General features: G+C 45.8%; 1 protein-coding gene across 8 annotated transcripts in view; it reads left to right on the top strand.

Annotated features, from left to right (window-relative positions):
* CSGALNACT1 (chondroitin sulfate N-acetylgalactosaminyltransferase 1) overlaps window positions 1-26,222 on the top strand; it is a 323,001-nt gene that overhangs the window by 56,420 nt on the left and 240,359 nt on the right. The window contains exon 1 of one of the 8 annotated variants that reach the window (XM_081524361.1): window positions 3,097-3,311. The exons of the other annotated variants lie outside the window; for them this stretch is intronic. The gene's annotated coding sequence lies outside the window, so the exon portion shown is untranslated. Of the gene's footprint in view, window positions 1-3,096; window positions 3,312-26,222 lie in introns of those variants that run through there. 8 annotated transcript variants of the gene reach the window in all.

Below are 26,222 nucleotides of genomic sequence, written 5' to 3'. Positions count from 1 at the left end.
AAAACAAGCAACCCAATAAAAAATGGGGAGAAGATCTAAGTCGACATTTCTCCAGAGAAGACATACAGATGGCCAAAAGGCACATGAAAAGATGCTTGACGTCACTAATTATTAGCGAAATAAAACTGGAAACTACAACGAGACAGCACCTCACATGGATCAGAACGCCGCACCTGCCACTCCAGTCGTGTCCGACTCTTGCGACCCCGTGGACTGTAGCCCTCCAGGCTTCTCTGTCCATGGGGATTCTGCAGGCAAGATTCCTGGAGTGGGTTGCCATTTCCTTCTCCAGATCAGAATGGCCAACATCAAAAAGTCCACAAATCATAAATGCTGGAGAGGGTGTGGAGAAAAGGGAACCCTCCTGTGCTGTTGGTGGGCATGTAAATTGGTGCAGGCACTGCTGAGAACAGTATGGAGGTTCCTTAAAAAACTAAAAATAGAACTACCATATGATCCAATAATCCCACTCCTGGGCATGTATCCAGAAAAGATGGAAACGTCTGTATCCCTGTGGTCCAGTAAGGCACATGGTACATACTCATCAAATCTTTTTTAAAAAGAATACCTGAAGGCATATAATGAAAATTAGCTGAGTGAATGATTAGTGAAAACATTCTGGGTAAGTTGTGGGTAAGTTGTAAAGCAGGGATCAGCCAGCCACAGGCAGATCTGGCCTGCTGCCTGTCTCTGCATTGCCTACCAGCTAAGAATTTACAGATGAATATTTGCAGTGAGGGTGGTGATAGGGAACCTTGGCTTTTGGAGATGAAAGCCAATTAGATAAAATGTAAATCTCCCAAGATTTCTGTTCTTCCTTGTTTGTAGATCTGTTATATTCAGTTGATGTTACTATCTTTAGAATTTGATCAGTAACAAATTTGAGAATATTTGTGTGTGTTCCCTTGTTATGTAAGTCACCTACATAATAGCCTCAATTTTGCTTCTTGGCCTGCAGAAGCTAAAATTATGCGCTCCGGCCTTTGATTGCTGACCCCTGGTCAAAGTTCTATTTAAATAGTAGTGTTACTGTTATCTCATCATGTATTATGATGGGAAAGGGGATTAAAAACTGATATGTGGGGGGCACATTTGTCTGATTGGGTGGGATGCAGTTTGTGAAGCTCTGGACCGAAGTGCTAAACACATGTGATTGTTCTTTCTCCTGCTCCTAGACCCAGTGTAAGGTAGTGCCTGGTTGGCTGGTTTGAGGACAAGTGACTTAAACAATATGGGGCACGGTGTCATGCCCCACTCAGCTCTACGGGGATCAGTCAGTAGTGTTCAGGACAGATTGTATACAGTTTGAGTGGGAGACAGAATCTTTTTCACATTGGCAGGCCCCAAATTTCTGATGAGTGACCTGGGAATGCAGGATATCTGAATTACTCATGATGCCAGTGCGAAAAGGAAAACTTGGCAGGAGCCACATACAATCCTATATACATATAGAAGAAGGGACTATTTATAGGCCTATGTCAACATATATATATATATATATATATATATATATATATATATATATGCTATTGGCCTTGAATCTTTAAAGTCTTTAAAAATTTATATTCAGAGTGTTTTTCTGTTCGTTTTTCATTTTGTTTAGAAGAAACTCGAAATAAAACGAAACAATACCACCATTTTTCCTTAGCTCTAATGGCTTTGTGACAGGATGAAAGCTCGCATACTGTAATATTTGATTTTTCTCTTCCTCACATGCTGTCATTTAGAAATACTGCAAACTCTTCTGTAGCAGAGGGAAAAGCTTTTGACTGCAAATTTATTAAAAAAAAAAGTGTGCATTACATCATGTGAAACATAGTAACGTTTGGAAACCATTCTAAATCACACGCGTTCCTTGGTCTTTTTCTTGTTGTTTCTCTTATATTATTAATCTCAGCCCTAGGCTGCAGTGTAGTTTCCAAAATGGTTTTAGAAATCTAAGAGCCAGTGTTTTTGTTTCATCGGGCTTCAAATTTACCTTGAATGAAAACTGCCTTTCTTGGGTTATTACTCTGGAGCTGATTGTACATTGTAATCAGAACATTTTTAGGCCTAGAAGGGGCCAACCACCTTGTTTACAAGAAAGAAAGATGAGAGAGATTATGAAATATACTCACAGTCATATGACTAGACGGGTGGAATGAAGGCAAGAAGCAAGACGAGACCCACACGCTCACATTTCCTAGTTGAAAAATTTCCCTTTTGTAAGTTTTCAGAGATGAAATCATCCAGAAACTGGGGTGGGAAAAAATAATAAAAGTCCAAGTTCTTATTTTTTAACTTAAGCTGTTATGATTTAGATGATTTCCAAAGCTGTAGAAACCTGAAAGTAAGTTGGTGGTTTTAGAAAATAATAGCAGTGCACTTTGGAAAAGCTCTGAGTTTCACACTGATGTTTCTATGGGCACATTTGCTTGGGATTTTACATCCTCACGCACAACATTAGGTGATGTTACTACCAGACTCTAGGCAGATAAAGCGAGATGGGAGCTCTGTGCTGGCCTGAGAGCGTTTGGTCGGGTCTCCCAGGCTTATTTGACCTGGAGGGGCTCTTTTGCAGACACAGTGCTCCTGTGTCTTTGCGTGGGTAGCGTGGCATAAACGTCTGGGGACCTTGTCCATTTGTGCAGGGGCTCCTTTTAGAACATAACCTGTACGTCTGTGCCTGTTCTTTTCTTCCTTCTTTGTATTAATGTGCTTTTCCTTAAGATAGCCCCCTGCACAAGCTTCAGGGCAAACTGGGAATAGCCGAGTTACGCCAGAAGGGCTCAGAAGCACGTATTAAGGTAGTCAGTGACTTCTTGCAGTTGACTTAACATTTAAGGAAACCCGTACCCTTTTCCTATTCTAGAAGCTCTCACGGACAAGAGCTGAATGTTTCCAAAAGCTGTAGTGCAGTGTGCAGCTCTAATAAATATGGTGCTTGTCTGCCCTGGAAAGTCACAGCCTTTGCCAGTCCTGGCTTCAATCCCAGATCAACACCATCATAGTCTTCTTACATGCAGTTGTCTGGTTTGGCTTTTTCCCTCTTGAGCTTTTTTGAGAAATCAATTAAGAGAGTGGAGCTCTAAAAGGTTGGCCATTAAGGCTCATTCAGTGATTGCTTTTGGATGCAGAAGTTGAAATGGGGTAGAACTCTTACCAAACAAGAGGCATCAGGCAAGGCTGGTCATTAATACAGTACTTACTGCTTTTACGTGGGCCATTGCCAGAAGCATCCTCATTTTCTGGAACACCGTGTTCTGACTCTGGTTCCTACAGCTGCTGTATCTTTCCAGCCAAAAGAAAGCGGAATGTTGTGAAAACATCAGGTGAGTTTGGGGCCAGTTACATGGTTATCTCAAGTTATAAGTTGACTTTTGCCTGTTTAACCTACTCAGTTCATGGTTGGTGTATAGTTGCTCCTGGAAAGAGTTTCAAATGTGAAATATTTGTTGAGAAACTCAGTGTGCCTGTTAGCTTAGTTACCGAATACAAGGAGAAAGTTTTAGTTGCTCAGTCATGTCCGACTCTTTGCAACCCCATGGACTGTAGCCCACCAGGCTCCTCTGCCCACGGAGTTCTCCAGGCAAGAATACTGGAGTGGGCTGCCATTCTCTTCCCCAGGGGGTCTTCCAGACCCAGGGATCGAACCCAGGTCTCCTGTATTGCAGGCAAATTCTTTACCATCTGAGCCACCAGGGAAGCCAGGTGGCAAATGGCAGTCTTCAAGGGAGCTGGAGTTAGATGGGCATCAAGTCTGAGTGATCAAGACTGGGGTTGGTGTCAGGGCTCAGTTGCAAAGGCTGGTATAAATCTGGTTGATCCCAGACCTAGATTGCAACAGGAGCTTCCCACCAAAGAAGAGAGCCCCAAGGAGAGTCTTGGTAAGGAAGCTGGGTCATTTGGGCAGGCCTCAGGAAAGGCACGATCAAGGCTGACGATGAAAGAGGAGGCTGCTTTAGTCGTGGCCCATGTAGCCAGATAGGAGCCGTCTGATGCAAGGACTTAGTTATGAAGGTCTTTGGAAGATCTGAAACCTGAATGGAGGGTGATGCGGTCACCCAGAGATGAGCAAATAGCAGAAAGCCACTGCCACCCTGAGGCCAATGGAACAAAGGGGTCAGGCGTTGGGGGGAGGTGGTGGTTGGTTGTCACCAGAGGCCACAAGCTGCAGCTCCCTGGAGGCTCCTGTGGCAGCTGAGGCCGTGGAGGGAAGGCCTGTCTGGTGCCACTGCTGGAGGTGCATCCAAAGGAGAGAGAGGACAGGGGAGAAATCCCCTGACTTCCACCTCAGCCCGTTGGCGGATGGCTCTGGAAAAGGTGGTTTTTAGCAGAAGGGCAGGGAAGGGACCAGCGGTAGGCCTGAGGCGGGGGCCAGGCTGGAGAGAGATGCAATCCCAGTGGGATTCCTGCTCACCCAGTGGACCTGCTGGAGCAGCCGGGCAAGCCTTCCACGAAGGGCGATGAGGCCCGGGCATTGGGCTCCCCTGACTTTCCAGGCTTGTGCCCCTCGTGGTCAGAGACGATGCCTCTTCTCCAGCCCATTGGGAGCTCAGCCAGGTGTGTGTGGGGGGGCCGGTGGCGCCTTTTCAGGCTGTGGATGATCTTCTTGGATTCCGACCGCCACGTGAAGGCGCAGCAGCCAACCCTCCCCCAGGGCCCCCCAGAGCCCCCCGGATCGACGATGCAGAATTCCATGGCAGCCAGAACTGACGTAAAGTTCTGTATAAGGGGCTCCCTTCATGCCTTTCTGTCCTCTGGATGGCTGCACAGGCGACACTTTTCTGAGTTAGTCGTATAAATTCTCAGCCATGAACTAGGATGTCCTCTGTCTCTGTCTCCCTTCCAGCCCCTCTGGGTAGAAAAGCTGCCACTTTAAGCCTCTCTGTCACTATCATCACCATCGCCATTGGCATCATCATGGAAATTTGACAACTGTTAGTAGAACCTTGTGTCACCTGCATTTCTGGGAAGGGACGAAGTAAGCCGAGTTCGGCTGTAACAGTGGTAATTGTCACTTGTTGAACGGTTAACACACCAGGTACTGTGCAGAGTGCTGTAAGAACAGCTGGGCCATAAATTAGGAGTTCGGGATGACCAGATCCTTTGTTGTTGCTGTTTAGTCACTAAATCGTGTCCGACTCTTTTGCAACTCCATGGACTGTAGTCCGTCAGGCTCCTCTGTCCATGGGAGTCTCCAGGCAAAAATGGTGGAGTTTGGGTTGTCATTTTCCTACTCCAGGGAATCTTCCCCACTCAGGGATGGAACCCACATCTCCTGCATTGGCAGGTGGGATCTCTACCACTGGACCACCTGGGAAGCCTGAACAGATATATACTGCTGTCTATAAAATAGTTAAAAAACAATGACCTGCTGTACGTATAACACCGGGAATTCTACTCAGTGTCTTGTAATAACCTATATGGGAAAAGAATTTGGAAAAGCGTATATACAAATAGGTACAACTGAATCCCTTTGCTTGAAACAAACTTGAAGCAAACACTTGAAACAAACACAACATTGTCAATTAACTATACTTCAGTTTTTTAAAAAAGCAGTTAATGAGTAAAAAGAACAGCCTGGGCATGGTTCTCAGATCTTACTGTGAATCAGAATCACCCAAAGGGCTCGTTAAAACTCAGGCAGCTTCCCTGCCTGACGGGCGCCCAGTCTGTTTCTGGCTCAGCGGACCTGGGTGGGGCCTGAGAATGTGTGTTTCTCACTTGTTTCCAGACGAGGCCGAGGCCACTGGTCCAGGATGCGCTTTGAGAACCACCGCATCAGTGCTCCTCAGAGTTACGGGCAGGTGTCTTCCTGTCCGTCCTGCAGAGGAGGAGCTGAGGCTGGGAGAGGTCACGCCACTACTTCAAGGCCACGAGACTGAGAAGCGGTGTCGGGGGGTCCTTGTGCGGGTCAGGCGCTGGTGCCCCCGGCCCTGACCACGATCAGGCCTGGACCATCATTAGGGCATTGGTGCTGCAGGGCGGGGCGGTGCCACTCTGAGTGGCCACCCATGGAGTTTGTAGTTCGGTCATACAGCCCTAGTGGGACTTCCCAGGTGGCTCAGGGGGTAAAGAATCCGCCTGCAATGCAGGAGACTCAAGAGACTAGAGTTCGATCCCTGGGTCGGAAAGATCCCCTGGAGGAGGGTTTGGCAGCTCACTCCAGTCTTCTTGCCTGGAGAATCCCATGGACAGAGGAGCCTGGCGGACTACAATCCATAGGGTCGTGAAGAATCGAACACGACTGAGCACACACACGGCCCTAGTGAGTTTCTGTCTCAAATTTTATTCTGTGGTGAAAGTGGATTGATGGGTTACATTTTTTGAAAAATTGAAGTACAGCCGATTTACAATATCGTATTAATTTCAGGTGTACAGCACAGTGATTCCATTATACATATATCATACTTATCTATTCTTTTTCAGAGTCGCTTCCCTTACAGGTTATTACAAAATATTGAGTAGAGTTCCCTGTGCTATATGGTAGGTCCTTGATGGTTGGTGGGTTACATTTCTGCAAACATTGGGTCCTGTTTGGATTGGTTAGTGGACTTTCACTTTTGGTACAAGTGCCCCTGTTGGGTGAGGCTGGCTGGGTTGTTTGGGGCTGTGGGGCCTGGGAGCCCTATTCCACATCCCTGGGGGGAGGGCCCTGTACATGACCGGCTGACCTCTGGGCTGGGAAACCCCTAGGGGCCCAAGGCCTGCAGTGTGGACATTCACCACAGAGCTCAGACCTCTTCCCTTCTGTCTCAGGGTGTGGACTGTTGCCTGGCATTTTGTTTCAAAATAACAGAGGATATTTTTGTAATAAAATCAGTTTCCCTGGTGGAGGATGCTATGACTCTTCCTAGTGACCCTCACAGAGTCCTGAATTCTCATCTCCCATCTCGGATACAGCAACTCACAAACTCTGCCTGACTTCCCAAGTCAGTCCCTGAGCTGACCCGCCGGCAGGAAGACCCAGGGTGTGAAGAAGAAAGAGGTTGGGAGCTTGTGCCCACATGCCATCTCCTTCCTGCTGGATCTAAATCACGTATGAATTATTAATTCCAAGTATCTTTATTGTTCCATCTGCAAACTGCAAATGTGAATTCCAGACATGTATTTTTAAACAGCTCTGTTACGATCAAGCAGATTTGAATATCTCATGTAGTTTATTACAAATGGGCTTTGGTTATAAAAGAGAAAGCTGTTTTAGAAATGGTTTCTATTTTTTCATTTTCGAGAACTGTAGCCAAATTGTGAATTAGGAGAAATGTGAGCTGTTGGCTGTTTAATAGTTCTATATATCACATTTGTAGAAGCTTCCATCATGTTTCCTGTGCAGAAATAGCAAGTTAGGACCCAAGGTGGAGAGATCAACATCCTGGGACCTGGGTTAGATTAGAAAGATGGATGAATTTATAACAATGTGGACAGTTCATTTGGATGATAGAGACTTAAAAGCAGCTTTATTTGGCTGTTAATGTAACTAATGCATTGAGCCTTCTGGAAAGAAAAGATGGAAAAGTATATTTTCTGTTACTTTAGAAAGCACTTCCAAAAGTATTTGTGTATTAATTCCTGATCAATATGAGGCAGTCTCTTAGAAAATAACTACTTGTGACTTTTTCTTCAAAACACAGTTTTCTTCAGACTCCTGCAAATTTGTACCTTCAGTTTTCCAGTTATCTCTAGAATACAGAATTGAACTTTATGTAATGGATTTAATACATAGGAGGTTCCCACCATCTTTCATTTAGAATTTGTAAGTAGAAGTCGAGTTTTCTGCAGTCCCGTGTAGGTTATTTATTTTCACATGGCAAACCTTCCTCAAACATAGCGGCTCAAACAACAGTCATTTATTATTTACACGCAAACAGGCAGTTTGGGCAGCGCTTGGCGTGGGAGGCTCGCACACCACGCCAGGCACGCCAGTCATGCGTTCAAGGAGTGGGAGGGGAGGATGTGGAGGAGGGAGGTGGGGATGGGGTGGGCGGGGGAGGGGAGGGGGAGCGTGGAGGATCCTCTTCCGATACTCCACGTGCAGGGCTGGAGGTGGGGTCCAGCCGTGGCCTGGGCTGGGATGTCTTCCTGCTGCCTTGGGGGGTCTCCGAGCATGACTTCTGGGCTCTGTTGGTTTCCCACACTGGAGGTGTGGGGACCGCAGACTCTCCCTGTTGACAGGAGATGGGCCACCCCCCTAAAGGAGCCTCTGGTAAACATTTAGCTGTGGCTTCTAAATGGAAGACTTAAAACACATTTTTTAAAAAAATGGCAGTCTAGTTGATTTACAATGTTAGGTTCATTTCTGCTGTAGAGCAAAGTGATTCTGTTATACCCATGTATATACTTTTCCATAGTCTCTTCCATTGTGGTTTATCACAGGATATTGAGTATAGTTCTCAGTGCTGTACAGTAGAAGCTTGTTTATCCACCCTATGTTTAATAGTTTGTATCTGCTAATCCCAAACCCTGAACGCTCTTCTCCTCCCAATCCCCTCCTCCCTCTTGACAGCCATAACCCCAAGTCTGGTCTGTTTCTGTTTGGTAGATAAATTCACTTGTGTCATATTTTAGAGTCCACATTTAAGCGATATCGTATGGCATTTGTCTTTCTCTTTCTGACTTCACTTACTTCAATTAGTACGGGGCTTCCCTGGTAGCTCAGTTGGTAACAAATCGGCCTGCGATGGAGGAGACCCTGATTCGATCCCTGGGTCGGGAAGATTCCCTGGAGAAGGGATAGGCTACCCACTCCAGTATTCTAGCCTGGAGAATTCCATGGACTGTCTAGTCCATGGGGTCACAAAGAGTCGGACACGACTGAGCAACTTTCACTATCACTTGGTATGATCATCTCTAGGTCTCCATCCATGCTGCTGAAATGGCATTATTTCATTCGTTTTTATGGCTGAGTAGTATTCCACTGTCTATATGTACCACATCCTCTTTACCCATTCCTCTGTTGATGGATACTTAGGTTGCTTCCATGTCTTGGCTGCTGTGAATACACAGTAGAAGACTTCTGATCGCTTGTGCGTTGGGAAAGGCTGCCTCGCTTCCCATGATCACAGGCTTGACTGGGCTCGGTATGGGTATGGGAGGCACTGCTGAGTGGTGTTCATCAGGGCTGCACCTCCGTGGGCCCAGGTGAGCTGGGTGAGGCCATCCTGTCGGGGCAGTCGGGACGGAAGTCATGCTGCGGGCACCGGAGGGGGGGCCACAGGTGCTGCTGCTGCTGCTGAGACAGCGGGTGGCCGTGGGCCCACGGCGCTCAGCCCAAGTTTGGAGAAGACGCTGATGGTGGGCCAGGACGGCTTTTGTTTTTCCTTTTCTTTTTTCTACTTTTTCATGGCTGGGAGAGTTTGTAGGGTGGAGGGAAGGAGCCGATGCCCAGTGTAAGGCGTGTCCCCGTGCACCTACACGTCTGACTTCCTCCTCTGTCTCCTGAGCACAGGGGACCTGGCCCGGTGCCTCACACCGCCTCGAGACCCTCGCTCGACCTTTGCTGTAGGACAGAGGGGTCCCACCTGGAGAAAAGCGTTGTTCACAGGCTGGCTCAGCAGCCGCGGTGACCCCTCTCCTTCCCTTCAGGGCGTGGCCCTTTGCCTGCCATTTTGTTTCCCAGTAGACCGAGGAGATTTTATTTTTTTTAGCATTTAAAAATTTTTAAAATTTCTATTTATTTATTTGTTTATCTTATTTACGGCTGCACTGAGTCTTCGATGCTGTGCATGGGCTTTCTCTGGTCGTGGGGAGCTGGGGCTGCGCTCTAGTTGTGGAGCCAGGGCTTCTTATCGGGGTGGCTTCTCGTGTTGCAGAGCACAGGCTCTAGGGTGGATGGGCTTCAGTAGTTGCAGCGCGTGGGCTCAATAGTTTGGCGCTCGGGCTTAGTTGCTCCACGGCACGTGGGATCTTCCTGGACCAGGGATCGAACCTGTGTCTCTTGCATTGCCAGGTGGATTCTTTACCATTGGACCCCCAGGGAAGCTCAGACCACGGAGATTTAAAAGAAAAAAAAAAATCAATCTGCCACGTTAATGGAAGCTGTTGCCTGCCGGTGACCTCCACTGGAATTCATAATGACTTTTTCTCCTCCCTGTGACCTCAGAGAGCTCACCAAGATCCCCTCTTCCCAGATCATCCCCCGAAGCAGAGCAGCCCGTAGGATGACCTGGGGCTTGGAGGGCTGAAGCCCTCCGCAGCTGGCCCCAGGACCAAACACTGTTCTGGTCGGAGAGTCGTCTTTTCAGAACGTCAGCTGGTCATCTATAAAATGGGGTGTGAACACCTACTAAAGGGGTTGTTGTAAGATTGATCACTCTTGTAAAAGTGCTCTCTGAACTGTAAAAATTGTAAACTGCAGAGTACTATACAGATGTAAGGGAGCAATTATTTGTAGTCCCGTAGGCCAGTGTGGGTATTTACATTTTATGAGAGACCTGATATTTTTTTCTGAGGGTCGTATACTATCTCTTTCGGTCATTTCCCCATTTTTGACTTATATAAGAAATATACCCGGAGATGTCAGCAATTGAAAAATTGCAGTGACTTTCTGCTTCATGATCTACAGTTGCAGTGGACACAGTAATGAGAGTGCTCTCTCTAGGTAGTCTTTTTCTTTCTAAGGGGTAAAAATCATGGACTCGAGTAGGTAATAGGGCTGTGGCTTTTCAGCTCTGGAACCTCATGTCTTCAGAAGCCAGACCACAGAGGTGTGCCACAGAGTAGGTGCTGTTCTTCACGTTTCTGCTTACCTGATCTCATCCAGTCCTCCCGACTTGTAGGGGATTATAATCTGCATTTTACATAGAAAGGAACTGAAGCTCTGGGTCTGCCTGATTCTGAAGGCTGGGTTCTAACCGTAACTCCACACTCCATGTTATAAAAGTGCAGTTATTCTCATCAAGGGTCTCCTCCCAGCTATGTTCCTGCCGCAGTGAGGTCCTTGTGCAGAGTTGTGGGCAAGATGTTTCAGGAAAGTGTTGGGCTGCCTTGGTCCAGGTTTTGCAGAGCCTGGAAGCTTAGGCAATGTTCAGTTCAGTCGCTCAGTCGTGTCCAACTCTTTGTGACCCCGTGGACTGCAGCACGCCGGGCTTCCCTGTCCTTCCCTGCAATGTTGGTTTCTCTTTAAGAAAAAGAATATAAAAATGTGAATACAGAATTAGGTACAAAAGTGAACATTTGCTTAGAACAAGAAAAGGAGTCATAACACATTACTAGAGCTTTGGAAATACAGCTCCTTTTTCTCCTGGGCTCTCTGGGGGCAGTTGGCCAGAAAAGCTTCCCCTTGAAAAGGCTTCCTGACCAGATTGCAACAGTGATTCTTCTTCCCCGGGGCCAGGGTGAGGGAGGGTCCAGCTGCGCACCCTTCATCCATGCCCCCGGGAGCGAGGCAGGGCAGAGGATGCTCTGGGTCCCAGGGCTGGGACCAGGGACGAGGTTCTGCTTCTGAGCTGATACCCTGGGGACCCTGGGAGTCACCCAGTGGGAATGGAACAAGTCCTCTCCCACCCTGAGATAATGCAGGTGTTTGCTGGCCTTTTCTTTTCAGGATTTTATGGTTCCATGTTTTGTCTTTGTCACATCTAGTTTGATCTGGTGAATGTTTCGTGGTGGTGGTTGTTGCTCGGTCGCTAAGTCGTATCTGACTCTTTGTACCCCATGGACTGCAGCACGTCAGGCTCCTCTGTCCTTCACCATCTCCTGGAGTTTGCTCAGATTCATGTTATTGAGTTGGTGATGCCATCCAACCATCTCATCCTCTGTCATCCCCCTTCTCCTCCTGCCTTCAATCTTTCCCAATATCAGGGTCTTTTCCAGTGATTTGGTTCTTTTGCATCAGGTGGCCAGTATTGGAGCTTCAGCTTCAGCTTCAGCATCAGTCCTTCCAATGAATATTCAGGGTTGATTTCCTTTAGGATTAACTGGTTGGATCTCCTTGCAGTCCAAGGGACTCTCAAGAGTCTTCTCCAGCACCACAATTTGAAAACATCAATTCTCAGCCTTCTTTATGGTCTAACTCTCACATCCATACATGACTACTGGAAGAACCATAGCTTTGACTAGATGGACATTTGTCGGCAAGGTGATGTCTCTGCTTTGATCTGATGATGCTTTGTGGTAGGGATCTAATTTATTATTATTTTTCCAGGTTTTCTCTAGATGCTTCAATCCATTTGTTTACTAGTCTGCCTTGCCCCACTGATTTGAAATGCTACTTGGACTGTGTATTAAATGATTATTTATACTTGGATCTGTTTCTGGGCTTTCTGTTCTGTTGCATTGACAGAGCTGTTTATTTCTGGGCTGTTAACTTCCTCAGTCCTTGAACTTCAGTGTATGTTTTTATAGTTGGAAGGTGCAGTCGTATCCTGTCCCTTCAATAGCTTTTTTTTTTTTTTTTAAAGTTTCTTGACTCTTCTCACATGTTTTATTATTCCAGGTGACGTTTAGCATCATTTTTGCCAAACTCCAGAAAAAAATTCTGTTGGGATTTGATTGAATTCGGATTAATTTTAGATTATTTTCTAAAGACTTGAAATCTATCTTATATTGTTACGTTTTTCAGAAATGTGGAATTTCTCTTTATTCCATTTTCTTTTTTTGTGATTGGTGTGGGTTTTGCTTTGTTTTTTTTGGTCTTTCTGGTAAAGTTTTGATGTTCAGTTCTGGGTAATTGTTTTTATTTTGAAAGGGATCTTCTGTCACTCTCCCATCATCTCTTCTCGCTGGCTGTTGTTGGTATGTAGCAAGGCTTTTTAAAAAAGAATTTGACTCCTCATCTAACCCATCTTTGGAGTGGTTCCTGATGACTTTTGATTCATCAGAAACGCTGTCATGACTGGCCCCTGTGGGAGGAGGTCAGGGCCTGGTGACCTCATGGGGCAGGATTCCTGATCATAAATGGTGTGAGGGAGCAACAGCTGGACGAAGGTTGGGATGCACAGAACTAGGGGATTTGAAATCCCTGAGAGCCTTGGCAGAGTGTGACTCAGCGAAGTGTCTGTTCCGCTGTAGCACAGATCGGGTCTCATATCCTGAGCTGGCACGGGACTGGGGGCTCGTGGCCCTGACGCTGCCCGGCCGCTTCCCACTGGCCCTGTCTATGCCGTCTGATGACCCACGTCGGTGTCCCCTGGTTCTGCTCCCTCCTGGTGGTGCAGGATGGCACCTGCCAGACTCGCCCCGAGGCGTGTGGCCCTGGGGTCCCCCTGCCGTTGGACTGGGGGCCCTGCAGCGGGTGTTAGCACGTGCCCGTGCCATAGGATGTGAAGGTGGGCAGCCCAGGTCCCCAGCCGCGCTTGGGCTGTGCTGGGGTGGGAGGGGCCCCACACCCACCCGCTGCCCATCTTTCCACTTGGCTTCTGCTCTCATTTTCTGTGCCTCTTTTTGCCTGAGAATTTCCTTCTCTCTGGCACTTGGCGGCGGTGGCCGTGGTTGGCAGGGGGTGGGGGTTCCTTGGGGAGATGGTTGAGCCTCCCTTGCACTCCAGTGAGCGGAGAGGTTATGGTCGTAGTATAGTCAGGTATTCTGCAAGTTAATAGGCTTGGGTAGGTTGACATGGAAACCTAACTATTCTAAAATTATTTCTATAGAGAACTACATTCCCAGTTTCAACTAACTAATTTAGAAATGAACTTTCAGAACAAAATGTGTGGGTCATTGTGCCTGTTAGTTTTAGAATTTTGGATCTAAAAGATGCTCTTTGAACATCAGTAAGTAAACCCAATCAAATCTCCACTGATGTGAGAGCTCTGGAGGGCTGTGATTTGAGTCCATTGGCTTGGTTTTTAAGGGGGAGGAAATCTTGATCAGAGAGTGTGAAGCTGAACAGTTCCTTGTCTGGAGTCAGGCCTGGGAGCCCACCTTGCTGCCGTCTCTCACCCCTGCCTGGATGGAGGAGCACTGTTTTGATTCCTCGGGGACTTGGGTCCCAGTGCCTGTTTGGGGTAGAGAGCTGGGTGGGGTGCAGGGGAGCGTCTGCGTTTCCAGGACCCTCAGCTCCACCATTGCCCGTCAGATTCCCTACTTGTGACCTCCTTAGAATGAGAGAACATCTGAAGAGCGGCAGCAAGTCATAGCTTTTTAGAATTGACAGGTGGCTGCTGGGCATCCTGGATCCACCTTCTCAGTGGCCTCGTCCCTAAAAGTCTACAGACAGTAAATGCTGGAGAGGGTGCGAAGAAAAGGGAACCCTCTTGCACTGTTGGTGGGAATGCAAATTGATACAGCCACTCTGGAGAACGGTGTGGAGATTCCTTAAAAAATTAGGAATAAAACTACCGTATGACGCAGCAATCCCAGTACTGGGCATACACCCTGAGAAAACCATAACTGAAGAAGACACATGTACCCCAGTGTTCACGGCAACACTGTTTACAATAGCCAAGACATGGAAGCAACCTAGATGTCCTAGATGAATGGGTAGAGAAGACGTGGTAGACATACAGAGTGGAGTATTACTCAGCCATAAAAAGGAACGCGTTTGAGTCAGCTCTCATGAGATGGATGAGCCTAGAGCCTGTTACACAGAGTAAGTCAGAAAGAGAGAGACAAATATCGTATATTAACACGTAAATATGGGATCTAGAAAGATGATACTGATGATCCTGTTCATAGGGCAGCAAAGGAGACTCAGACTTAAAGGACAGACTTTTGCACTCAGTTGGGGAAGGAGAGGGTGGGATGATTTAAGAGAGTAGCATTGAAGCATATACATCACCATATGTAAAATAGATAGCCAGTGGGAATTTGCTGTATGACACAGGGAACCCGAAGCCCGTGCTCTGTGACAACCTCGAGGGGTGGGATGGGGTGGGAGGGGGGAGGGAGGTCCACGAGGGAGGGGACGCACGTATCCCTGTGGCTGATTCTTGGTGACGGATGGCAGAAACGATCACAATGCTGTAGAGCAGTTATCTTCTAATTAAAAATAAAATAAAAAATTGAAAAACGTCATTGATCTGCCCGTGAGGTTAAATTGCTGGAATTTTTCCCTGGCTTTGTGGCAGTCTGGAATTCCTTACCTTTAAGAGTTCTAGTAGGAAGAAGAATAGCTACTGGTTTTCAGAACTGGATGAAGTTTGTTTTCTCTTGTATCAGTTGCGTAACACATGGGTCTGTTCCTCGGCTGTAAAACAGGGATCATGACGGGTTGCGATGACCTGGCCTCATTCCCGCTGGTGGTAACGGGGCCCCGACTGTGTGCTTCCCGTGTTGTCCTGGGTCCCTGCAGCTGGGGGTGCTGTCTGTGCAAGAGTCTCTTCCTGTCTGTTCCTCGCCGGCTTTCTGGGCCCTCCCTCCTTATCTGGGGCTCTTCTCTCACTCCAGAGAACCCTGATTCGTATTCTGAGAGCTCTCCTTCATGGGTCAAGAGGTGTAGAATTTCTGTTTTAAGTTTTTTAGGATTTTTGATTTGTTGCCTTCCAGAAACCAGTTTGGATTCCTCTCTGCTGTCTCAGAGTCCTTTCATCTTTTTTTTCTTGACCTTTTCCTGTACGGCTTCTTGGACCTTCTTTTTTACTTTACTAAATGCCCATTTAAATTATCTTCAATATTTTTATACATAAAAGCCTATTAAATTATATATTTGTGCCATATATTCCAAAGGAGACAATGTGTTTAAAAAATGTGTCCCTGTTTGGGTTTTCTCAGTCTGAATCCTGTAGTTAATGTTCTTAAAACCATTTACAAACATTAAATGATTAAGTCACCTCCGCAGTCCTCTAACACATCAGTGCTGTAAGGGGGAAACTCCTTCACTGCTCTAATGCAGACTTGTATTTATTTTTTACATTAAAAAAACTTGTTTTATTTTTTAGATTAAAAAAATTCACTTAGGGAAACTTTGGGCATTAAAAGTCAGTTTATAGTAGATTAAACCATTAGTGTATCTAAAATAGACCAGTAGCAATGTTACACTATGTCTATTCTTAGGACCTTCTTTTCTTAATAATCTGGGGATGGAGGGATATTCCGCGAGCTCGTTTCCTTTCCGTGTTGGGTGCCTGCTTTGCAGTTGTGTCAGACACCATCAGTTTCTGCTCAGCTGTGAGGACAAAAGGGACTGAACTTTCTTAACTGAGCTTCTCTTTGTGCAGCTTCTCCTGGGATGGTTTTCTCTCTGTTGCTCATTATTTGAAGAGCTCTCAGTCTGGAGTTTTCCGCTCCCTCTCCGGACTTTTGTCTGGTTGTGAGGTGTCAGTATTTCACGTTCATTCCCACCGACCTGTCTCCTTGAGGCCACAAAGCAAATATACAGACACCTCTTTTTACCCCAGGCCAGTGTCTGAGCCCTGGAGGGCTGGGTGTTAAGGTTGGTGGGATTGCCTAACAGTTGGGATTAGTCCCTGAGGACATGACTGAGGAAGTGTGTTTATAAAGGGGCTGAGGTGGCCTTTAGTGGGGTTGTTTTTCAGGTGGTTTGAAAATTCCAGTCATCTATGACTTCCCAGCTTGCCTACAAAGGAAGCCTCCTCACAAACCTGCTGAGCTCTGCTTAGTAATTTTCCCTGGTTCAGATGTGCATCCATTTACTCTTCAACATGACTTTTTTCCACACCTTTTTTTTTTCCTGCTCAAACCTCCAACATCTCCCACTATTCCTTAATATCAGCTGGTCATCTTGCTTCTTATTTCACTTGAAGTGGATCCATTTGGAAGACAGTGAATCTGTCCTTTCAGCTAAAAGTACCAACCCACCACACCTGTTCTGGACTCTGATTTCCTCCCCATTGAAACACACACACTCTTACCCCAGCGCCTGCCCCAGGCCTGCCCTCCCCGTACTGGGTTCCAGCCCCTCTCACTCACTCAGGGATGTCTCTCCAAAGCTGGTCCTTCTCTCCTGCATCATTAATTTCCCCTCTTTTCTGGATCAACCCCCTCAGTATTCAGAAATACCTTCCATCTGAAAAAGATGCACTCTTGAATTAGAACCAAAATCGGATGATGTGAGATAAATAATAACTGAAATAGTTAGAAATATATTAATAAAATCTGATACAATTAAAAAAGCATAATACTTTATTGTGAAACTACCACCTGCCCAAAGAATTCTCTAGGATCTGAGTTACCTGTTTCTTTCTCTTGACAGTTCTGTACTATCCTCACTAGTTAAAGGGGTTTATTATTTTTTTTTAATTCAAAACAACAATGTGTCTTCTGAAAACACACACACGTGAACCCACTCTGTCTGTACAACCCTCTACTTTCTCCTCTCCTTTCCTGCAAGACTTTTCAGAACAATTATCTGCGTTCTCTTCCTTCCTTGCATCCTCATTATTTGGGCTTTCATCCCCATCACTTTACTAAACAGGTCTTACCAAGGTCACTGCTAACTCTTACGTTGTTCAGCGCAGCGGCTGGCCCTCGATCCTGGTCGCGCCTGATCCACCAGCAGCCTTTGACTCCACCCTCCGCTCCTTCCTTCCTGGCTTTCTTCCCTGTGGTCCGGGGCCCAGCCTCCCAGTTCCATCCTGTCTTTTCCCCCTTTACCTCGTGCTGATGGCCTTTGCATGTTACTTTTCCAAGTTCGACTCTTTCTTACAATCTGCCTGTTTTTTCCCCAAATTTTTTACTGTGGTGAAATACACATAAAGTTTGCCATCTTCTCTATCTTGAAGTTTACAGGTCAGGGGTATTGAATGCATTCGTAATGTTGTGCAGTCATCACCGCTGTCTATCTCCACAGCTCTTTTCATCTTATTCAACTAATTGTCAAGAAATATGTGTTGAAGGAGCAAACCAAAAGACAAGCAACGTAGTTAGAACATTTCTTCACAGAAGGGAATTTGATACAGTGTATCGAGAGAAGGATGCAGACACGGTTAAGGTGATGCCGGCATCTCCCAGCCCACCCTTGGGGTGCAGAGCGTCAGTGCCCTGATGGAAGCAGATGAACGGACTCTGACTCTCACACGCTTGGAACGAATGCTCAGCTTTCCCTCTGTGTTCCGAGTGCATCTGGACACAGCAGTGCGGAAGCCAGCCCCAGGCACACTGCACTCAGCCACTTTGGCCTCGTTATCCCTCATGTGGTTCTGCTGTGTCCGGACCCCTGATAATGATGACAGACTGACAGCTCTTGTCAGAGAGACAGGCGCAAAGCTGAGAACCTGAAACAGTCACTGGCTGCTGTGGCCACAATCCTCTCCTCCCGTGTTGACGTCTGCTCTTCTGAGACTTAGCCAGGTGGGTTGTGAAGACGCTGTAGTTACGGAGCTCAAACACGTACACTCGTAAACCGGTGAAGTCTCAGAAATCTGCATCACCTCTGTCCTTTGCATCCAAATCCGTTTGCGGGGCAGTGGTTGGAGGAGCATGTGGGTTATCTACAGAAAAGACAGTCGTCACCCAGGGCGTGTGTTCTCACTGCCGGTGGGCACGTTGGCCTCTCGTTTTCTCTAAGCCTGCATCATAAATTGGGAGCTCTTCTGAGATGGCTTCCTAGACTCACTTCTAACTTCTGAAAGTGGACTCGAGGAAGGACAATGTCAAGGTTGTTTTTCTAACAGTGAGTATGGCGCTTACAACCCAGAGTCTCCATTCCCTCGACAATGGAACTGTTACTGCTGATCCGTGGCCCCTAAGGAACCAGCTCAGGGGAGAAAGAACTGATGTCTCCTCTCGTTCTTGGTTTGCTGCTTTTGAGTTGCTGTATTTTCTGGTTTGCCAAGATTTTTAAAAAGAATTTATTCAAGTATAGTTGATTTATGATATTGTGTTAATTCCTGCTGTGTAGCAGAGATTCAGTTATACATATGTATACATTCTTTTTCATATTCTTTTCCATTACGGTTTATCACAGGATATTGAATATAGTCCCCTGTACTTTACAGTAGGACCTTGTTCTTATCCATTCTATATATAATAGTTTGCATCTACTAATCCTGAACTCCTAATCCATCTCTCCCCACCCCCTTAGCAACCACAAGTCTGTTCTCTGTGTCTGTGAGTCTGTTTCAAATTGTTTGCCAAGTTTTTATACACATCATTTAAAGGCTTTTCCTCTTTCTTTATAAGTTTTTTTTGTGTGTTTTAATTTTTGATGAGGGTAGCAGTAGCAGTTTATAATGCTATGGTTGGCATTTAGGATCAATAGTGGCTGATGAACTATTAAAAGATACATTTCTCATTTACGTTTCAAGAGGAGGGTATTATATAACTGTCATCTTTAAGTAACTAGAAAGAGGGAAAGTATTGGCAGTGTTTTGTGCGTAGTCTCTCTGTGCTATTTAGTGTTTCATTTCGATGGTTAATGGCATTCTCTGGCTGCCCAGGTCGAATGGCAGTTTCCAACATCTGAAAGGCATTACGGGAAATACTTTGCAGCCCTATTAGGAAGGTGCTGAATGTGTCTGAGATATGACTCACTCCTTAGTGGGAGGGAACATTTCTCAGCAGCTTCCCGGCTGTGTGAAAGCCAGAGTGATTGCTGAGTACTCATTCATTTCTCTATCCATTTCTTAATCCAGTAGGTGTTGATTACATGTTCTGCTTCATACCGGTCATGGTGCTAGGTAGGCACCTGCCTGGGGTAGAGTTCATCTCATTTAGACGGAGCAGCGATGGTGGAGGGATGCAGCCGCCAGAGCTTTTCTGGGAATTGATGGCAAGGTCGTCAGGTGGGGGCGGCAGGAACCTGGAAGGGAAGGAAGAGTCAGGCACGTGGCCTGAAGGCGCTGAGCACCTTTGCCGTGACGGGGTGCCGTGGGCCTCAGCAGTGCCCTGCTCCATCCTGGGAGATTTCTCTTCTTTACGCTTCTCTTGAGAAGGAAATAGAACCATTACTTATGATAGTTAAAAAAAGAAAATCTCATTGCTGCATAGAACAGAATGATGAAATTAATTGTGGTACTTACATTCATGAGATGGAGTTCTCTGCAGTCATTAAAAATTATTTTGCTAAAGATTGTGTAACGGTGGAGGGAAGCTCTCACCATGTAATATGTGGGGAAGGAAGCCTATAAAGCCGGATGATCTCACCGTGGTAACTCTTGTGTTCTCAGTCTGGGCCGCCCTGCCCTGCTCTTGACCTTTCTGTGCGAACAACCTGTTAGGGCTTCCCTGATGGCTCTGTGGGTGAAGGATCTCCCTGTGGTGCGGAAGACACAGGAGATGCAGGTTTGATCCCTGGATTGAGAAGATCCCCTGGAGGAGGAAATGGCAACCCACTCCAGTATTCTTGCTTGGGAAATCCCATGGACAGAGGAGCCTGGTTGGCTACAGTCCAAAGGGTCTCGAAGAGTTGGACACAACTGAGCAACTAAGCAAGCACGCAGCGTCCTGTGCAATCTACTTCTTCACGTTACTGCTCATTGTCTTTCTCTCCTGATAGAATTTAAGTTGCAGGAGGGCAGGGAGTTTTTTCTGTCTTGCTCTCTGATATGTCTGGCACATACCAGATCCTAATAAATACTGTGATTGTTGAATGAATGTTGAAGGAAATGGGTTTGGATTATAATAAGATGACTGTTATTGACTATCCCCTTTTACTTTTCAGAACTTTTCATATTTTCCATAACAAACATGGATGACCTCTATAATTAGAGAGAAAAAGCTTTAAGAAGATATTATTACTTATGAATTCTTCGTTTCGACCTAACTAGTTTATCTGGGGATGGCTGAACGGATGATTGGAGCCTCAGAGCCTTCCAGCCGTGAGCAGTAACCATCACCTGGATAGCTCTCCGGACCCTGGCGTCCAGCCTGGCTTTAGAGCATGACTGTGGCGGGGTTTTGAGCCTTGCTTGTTCCATTTCCCCGTTTCCCCATCACACCCCCGGCTCAGGGCTGCTTCCAGGTCTCCTCCTGCTTTCTCCTTCCCAGGCTGTACTTTTCCTGGTCTCCATTTCAATGCCATTCATGGCTCTCACTCTCATCTTTGGGGATCTCTTGTTTGCCGCTGACATTAACCAAAGAGGCCAGAGCTACCACAGTTGGGAATCACGTGGAGTCTCTTTAAGAAACAACTGTAGAAACACCGTAAACACACATGGTATTCTTGCCTATGGGCTATCTTTTCTCCGCAGGCAAATGACAAGCTATTGGAGAAAAAGGTTTCTACTTTCTACTTCTCTTGCTTTCACTAGTGCATAGACAGTTCTGGTTTCAAAGCTGATATCACGTCCTTGGCTGCTTGTATATAAAATAAATGTCATTTCTGACCTTCCGAGATTGCATGAGGATAGTACGGGGGATGTGCCTCAGGAGGCATCATGTGTGTGTGCACGTATATATTTCATGACAATTTGTTATTAATAATTCAAAAAGCTGATAAACTAAAGTGAAAGGTCCAGGATCTAACTTGATTGCTGTAACCTTCTGCTATTAAAATTGTATGGTTTTTAGGCAGGACATACAGATCAATTTTTAGGAAGCAGTTTATTACATAACAGATAATTCAATTCAGTAAATGTTTATTGAGATTCTACTCTTTATAAGGTAATTCAGTAAGCACTGAAGGGGATTGTATAAGTCAGCTGAAAATAGTCTATGAAGTGAGATACTAAGGGCATAAACAATGCCTAAGAGAAAAGACATATTGTTGGGGGTTTAAAGGAAGGAGACATCACTTGAGATCTGGGTACAGGTGAGGGTGGATGGAGTAGGGGACATTATATATGGGCCCCAAATTATGACTTTTGTTAGGTGGAGATCCTAGACATGGGGGAAATAAAGGATTCCAGGTGGAGGGAACACAGCTGACAATTGATGGGAGAAGGTTTTGGGTGAAGAGGGACCTCCTGGGCAGGGAATGTGCAGGTGAGCGCTGGCGGAGGAAGCCGGCAGGTAGATTTGGGTACCACGGGGAAAGCCTGCCTGCTGGAATGGGAACCTCTTGTTTTCAGCCTCGCAAAGGACCTTTGGATCTTCTCCCACATTAGAAATGGGGTTTGAAAGGAAAGGTTTTCAGTTGGTTTGATAAATAGAAGTGGAACCATGTGCTTTTGATATTTGTCAAATTTATGGCACTGCCTTTCATCCTGAAATGAAATTTATTAAGTGAAAAGACATAAAATCAAAGAGAAAGTTGTTTGCTCCCAGAGACATATTTTTTTTCCCTCCGTGGTTGCACAGCCACTGGATTGGTCTAGTGCTAGAATTTGCAGATTTACTCACCAGATATTGGGAAAATGGAGGTAGATTTTACATGGCTGAACTGTTTCCTCAAAGCTGTATAGCAGGTTATTACAATGCTTTTGAGTCCTATCTGTGTGCCTGGACTTGCAGAAGCCTGCTTAATCAGAGACCGTATGAAGGTTATCAATATGATTGACACCATTATGTGCTGTGAGTGTCCTGATGTTTATGCTATTTCTGTCTGTTGCTTTATGCAGCATTTGTTTCGGAGTCAGTAAATGATCGTCTATGACAGGTTTTAAAAGCATTTTGGGTAGGAATTCAAGCCATGATCACTGGAAATTCATAAACTATTTTCTCATAGTATTTCAAAGAGTTTAACAAATTTACATTCTGAATCCTACACAATTTGTATCATCTTTTTTGTTTAAAAATAGATGTACAGTTTGGAAGTACACAGCTAGGAATCTTTAGATTTGAATTTACTCATGAAGTTGGTGATCAGTTCCTTACCTTTTTTGGTATTACTTTAAAAAGATTCAACTTGTTCCTTTTTAAAAAAATTTTTAAATTCTAAAATATATTCAGAAAGCAGTTTGAAGACTCATGTGAAACATTTGCCTATTTTTGTAAAGTTCTGAGTGTGTGTATCTGAGTAGGGCTGTGTGTGTGTCTGAGCTGGGGCTCTGTGTGTGTGTGTTTGTGTGTGTGTATCTGAGTAGGGCTGTGTGTGTGTCTGAGCTGGGGCTCTGTGTGTGTGTGTGTGTGTGTGTGTGTGTGTGTCTGAGTAGGGCTGTGTGTGTGTGTCTGAGCTGGGGCTGTGTGTAATTGTGTGTGTGTGCGTGCCCCTGTGCTGAATGAGGACTCTGTGTGTGTGTATGTGTCTGAGTGAGGGCCCTGTGTGTGTGTGTGTGTGTGTGTGTGTGTCTGAGTAGGGCTATGTGTGTGTGTGTTTCTGAGCTGGGGCTCTGTGTGTGTGTATGTGTGTCTGAGTAGGGCTGTGTATGTGTGTGTGTGTGTGTCTGAGCTGGGGCTGTGTGTAATTGTGTGTGTGTGTGTGTGCCCGTGTGCTGAACGAGGACTCTGTGTGTGTGTGTGTGTGTGTGTGTGTGTGTGTGTGTGTGTGTGTGTGTCTGAGCGAGGGCCCTGTGTGTGTGTGTGTGTGTGTCTGAGCGAGGGCCCTGTGTGTATGTGTGTGTGTGTCTGAGCTGGGGCTGTGTGTCTGTGTGTGTATGTATGTGCTGAGTGAGGACTCTTTACAGAAACAAGCTGATGAGTGTGTGGCCCTCCACTGCGTCTCTGAAGTGGCTCCAGGGGCGAAGGTGTGGTTGGAAGAGTGGGGAGGGGACAATCACTTCTTTATACAATTTTTAAAAAATGATGAGAATATATATGATTTTTACCTTTTGCGTTTTTTAATAAAAAATAGAAAAACTTGTCAAAGCTGTTTTTTTCCCTGTGTAGCTGACTGTGTTTTACATTTTGGAGCCAGGTTTTTTGTCTCCTATTGGAATAGTTACAGGATACAACGTATGTGGTTCAGGATTTTACTTTCTTAATCCATTTCCAGCATCTTTTTCATATTTGAATTTTTACAGTTCCTTCTGTTCAACTACCTATCCTCATTTGCAAAAGAGTTGTAATCTGCACTTTAATTACATTTCCTTTGAAAATATTTAGTTGAAAGCAGTTTCATGATCTTCACAAAGTTTAATACTTTTTTCATACACTCTTTCAGGTTTCTGAATTTCTTACCAATATTCAGTGCTCATAACGGAAACATGTCCCTGGTATAATCTTACATTCCCTTCTCTGTGGTGTAACTTTGGGTGATTTACAGCCTATGATTTCACATTCTGTCTCTCTTGGAGCAGCCGGCGATCTTCTCTGCTTTCTGGAGGTCCTCCTCATTCCAGTGAGAGACATTAGGTTTTGAGTTGCAGATGGTGTTTCCTGACAGTCATTCTGTGGTCATGTTGGATTTAGGGTCTTAACCTGTCCACACTCTAGGCTTCCCTGATAGCTCAGTTGGTAAAGAATCCGCCTGCAATGCAGGAGACCCTGGTTTGATTCCTGGGTCGGGAAGATCTGCTGGAGAGGGGAAAGGGTACCCACTCCAGCATTTTGGCCTGGAGAACTCCATGGACTGTATAGTCCATGGGGTAGCAAAGAGCCAGACATGACCGAGCGACTTTCACTTTCCTTTTCAAACTCCAGTCCTGCTTGTTCAAAGGGATTCCCGACCCATTCCTCTCAATTGTTGTGTGAAGGAATCCTTAGTACACATTTGTTAAAATTGAAGTATAGTTAATTTACAATATTGTGTTAGTTTCAGGTGTATAGCAGAGTGATTCAGTCAAACATATTTATATATATTTTATGATTCTTTTCCATGATAGGTTATTACAGGATATTGAGCAGCATTCCCTGCACTGCACAGGATTGTTGCTTATCTGCTTTATAAATAGTAATGTGTGTATGTTCCTGTCAAACCCCGAATGTCTTTCCCCTCTGTGTGTCCCCTTTGGTAACTGTAAGTTTGCTTCTATGTCTGTGGGTCTGTTTCTGTTTTGTAAATAAGTTCAATTTGTATGGTTTTCTAGAGTCCACATGTAAGAGATCACTTCACATTTCAAGGTTGAAAAGAAATTGTCTTTGGGGTTAGTAGGGCTTCCCTGGTGGCTCAGACAGTAAAGAATCTGCCTGCAATACAGAAGACACGGATTCGATCCCTGGGTTGAGAAGATCCCCTGGAGAAGGGAAAGACAACCCACTCCAGTATTCTTGCCTGGAGAATTCCATGGACAGAGGAGCCTGGCGGGGTACAGTCCATAGCGTCTCAAAGAGTCGGACACGACTGAGCGACTAACTCCTTCATTTTGGGGTTAGTAAGTTAGTAAGTGCCTTGGGTGAAATAGCTTGCACAGAAGGAAGTAAAAGAGATGGAGGTTTCTTCCTGGGACCTGGAGCAAATAATTGAATCTCTCTGGGTTCCATCCCTTAGTTGTGAACGGGGCTAATGCACTGGACACTGTGATTCTCTGCAGCACTCTCACTTTATGGTCTGATTGCACAGGGCTAGTGACATGTGTCTGTGGGGTCGCACAGAGTCAGACACGACTGAAACGACTTAGCAGCAGCAGCAGCAGTGACATGTGCTTTGGGGCTCCAGGAGGTACACTGATGGTTGTCTGGGTCCTCTGCCCCCAGTATGTCTGCCTAGTCCTGTGAGCATAAGGAAGACGTGGAACATCCTGCTTCTACCTACCATCTCACACCAGTGGAGGGAATGGTCTCTCTCTAAGCTTGCCTGGTATTAAACTAGACAGACGTCTGGAAGTGACTGTCATGTGAAAGTAGACCATCATGTGAAACCTGTCCTGAGGGGAATGTAAAGAGAGAGGAAGCTTGGACCAGAAAGATCCAAGTAAAAGTAAGAAGTAAAAATAAGTAAAGTAAGAAGTCTGGCACATCTTCAAGGATGGGGTTAGATGACCCCATTCATGACGGTGAGACCAGGGGGTCGCCTCTTGTATGCTGACGTGTTGAGTTTAAATGGATAGAGGCTGTGGTTTGTGACGGGAAAACACGTTTTTAGTTATCCGTTATCCCAGGTAACCAACGCACACCCTTCCACAGTGTGTTAAGTTTGGGGGAAATTCAGGTCCTTTGGGAGGTTTATTGCGGGAGGATCATATCTTCCCAGGTGACCATCCATCCAGGTCCTGATGGCAGAACCGAAGCCCCTGAGGACTGTGGCTCTGCCCTGAGCTGCACGTCCGTGACGATGGGGGTGAGGTCCACGCACCCCGGGCTGCATGCTGGGAGGAGGAGGGCGTGGGGTGACTCATCTCTGCCGGGACACTTCAGCACAGGCTGTGAATATGAGCATTTATTCCACCAAAGTCCACCCAGGGCCTCAGGACCTGTGAGATAGTCGCCCTTTCTCGATCCTTCCTCCTGAGTTCTGGCTCCTGTGTGTTATCTTAGGAGGCGAGCTGGTTATTAATAGGCATTTGGTAACTATTTTAAACACTGTGTGAAGAGCCTGAAAGAACCCCACGGCATTTAACACAATTCAGTCGTGAATACTTTTACAAACAAGTTTCTCTCTTATTTTTTATAAGTCCCAAATTTATCCATCAGGATAGTTTGAAGCTGAGTAG

This window comes from Giraffa tippelskirchi, chromosome 8 (assembly GCF_054371585.1).
Source record: "Giraffa tippelskirchi isolate mGirTip1 chromosome 8, T2T-mGirTip1v1.2.pri, whole genome shotgun sequence".
Lineage (NCBI taxonomy): Eukaryota > Metazoa > Chordata > Mammalia > Artiodactyla > Giraffidae > Giraffa > Giraffa tippelskirchi.
This window is presented reverse-complemented; position numbering and strand designations above follow the sequence as displayed.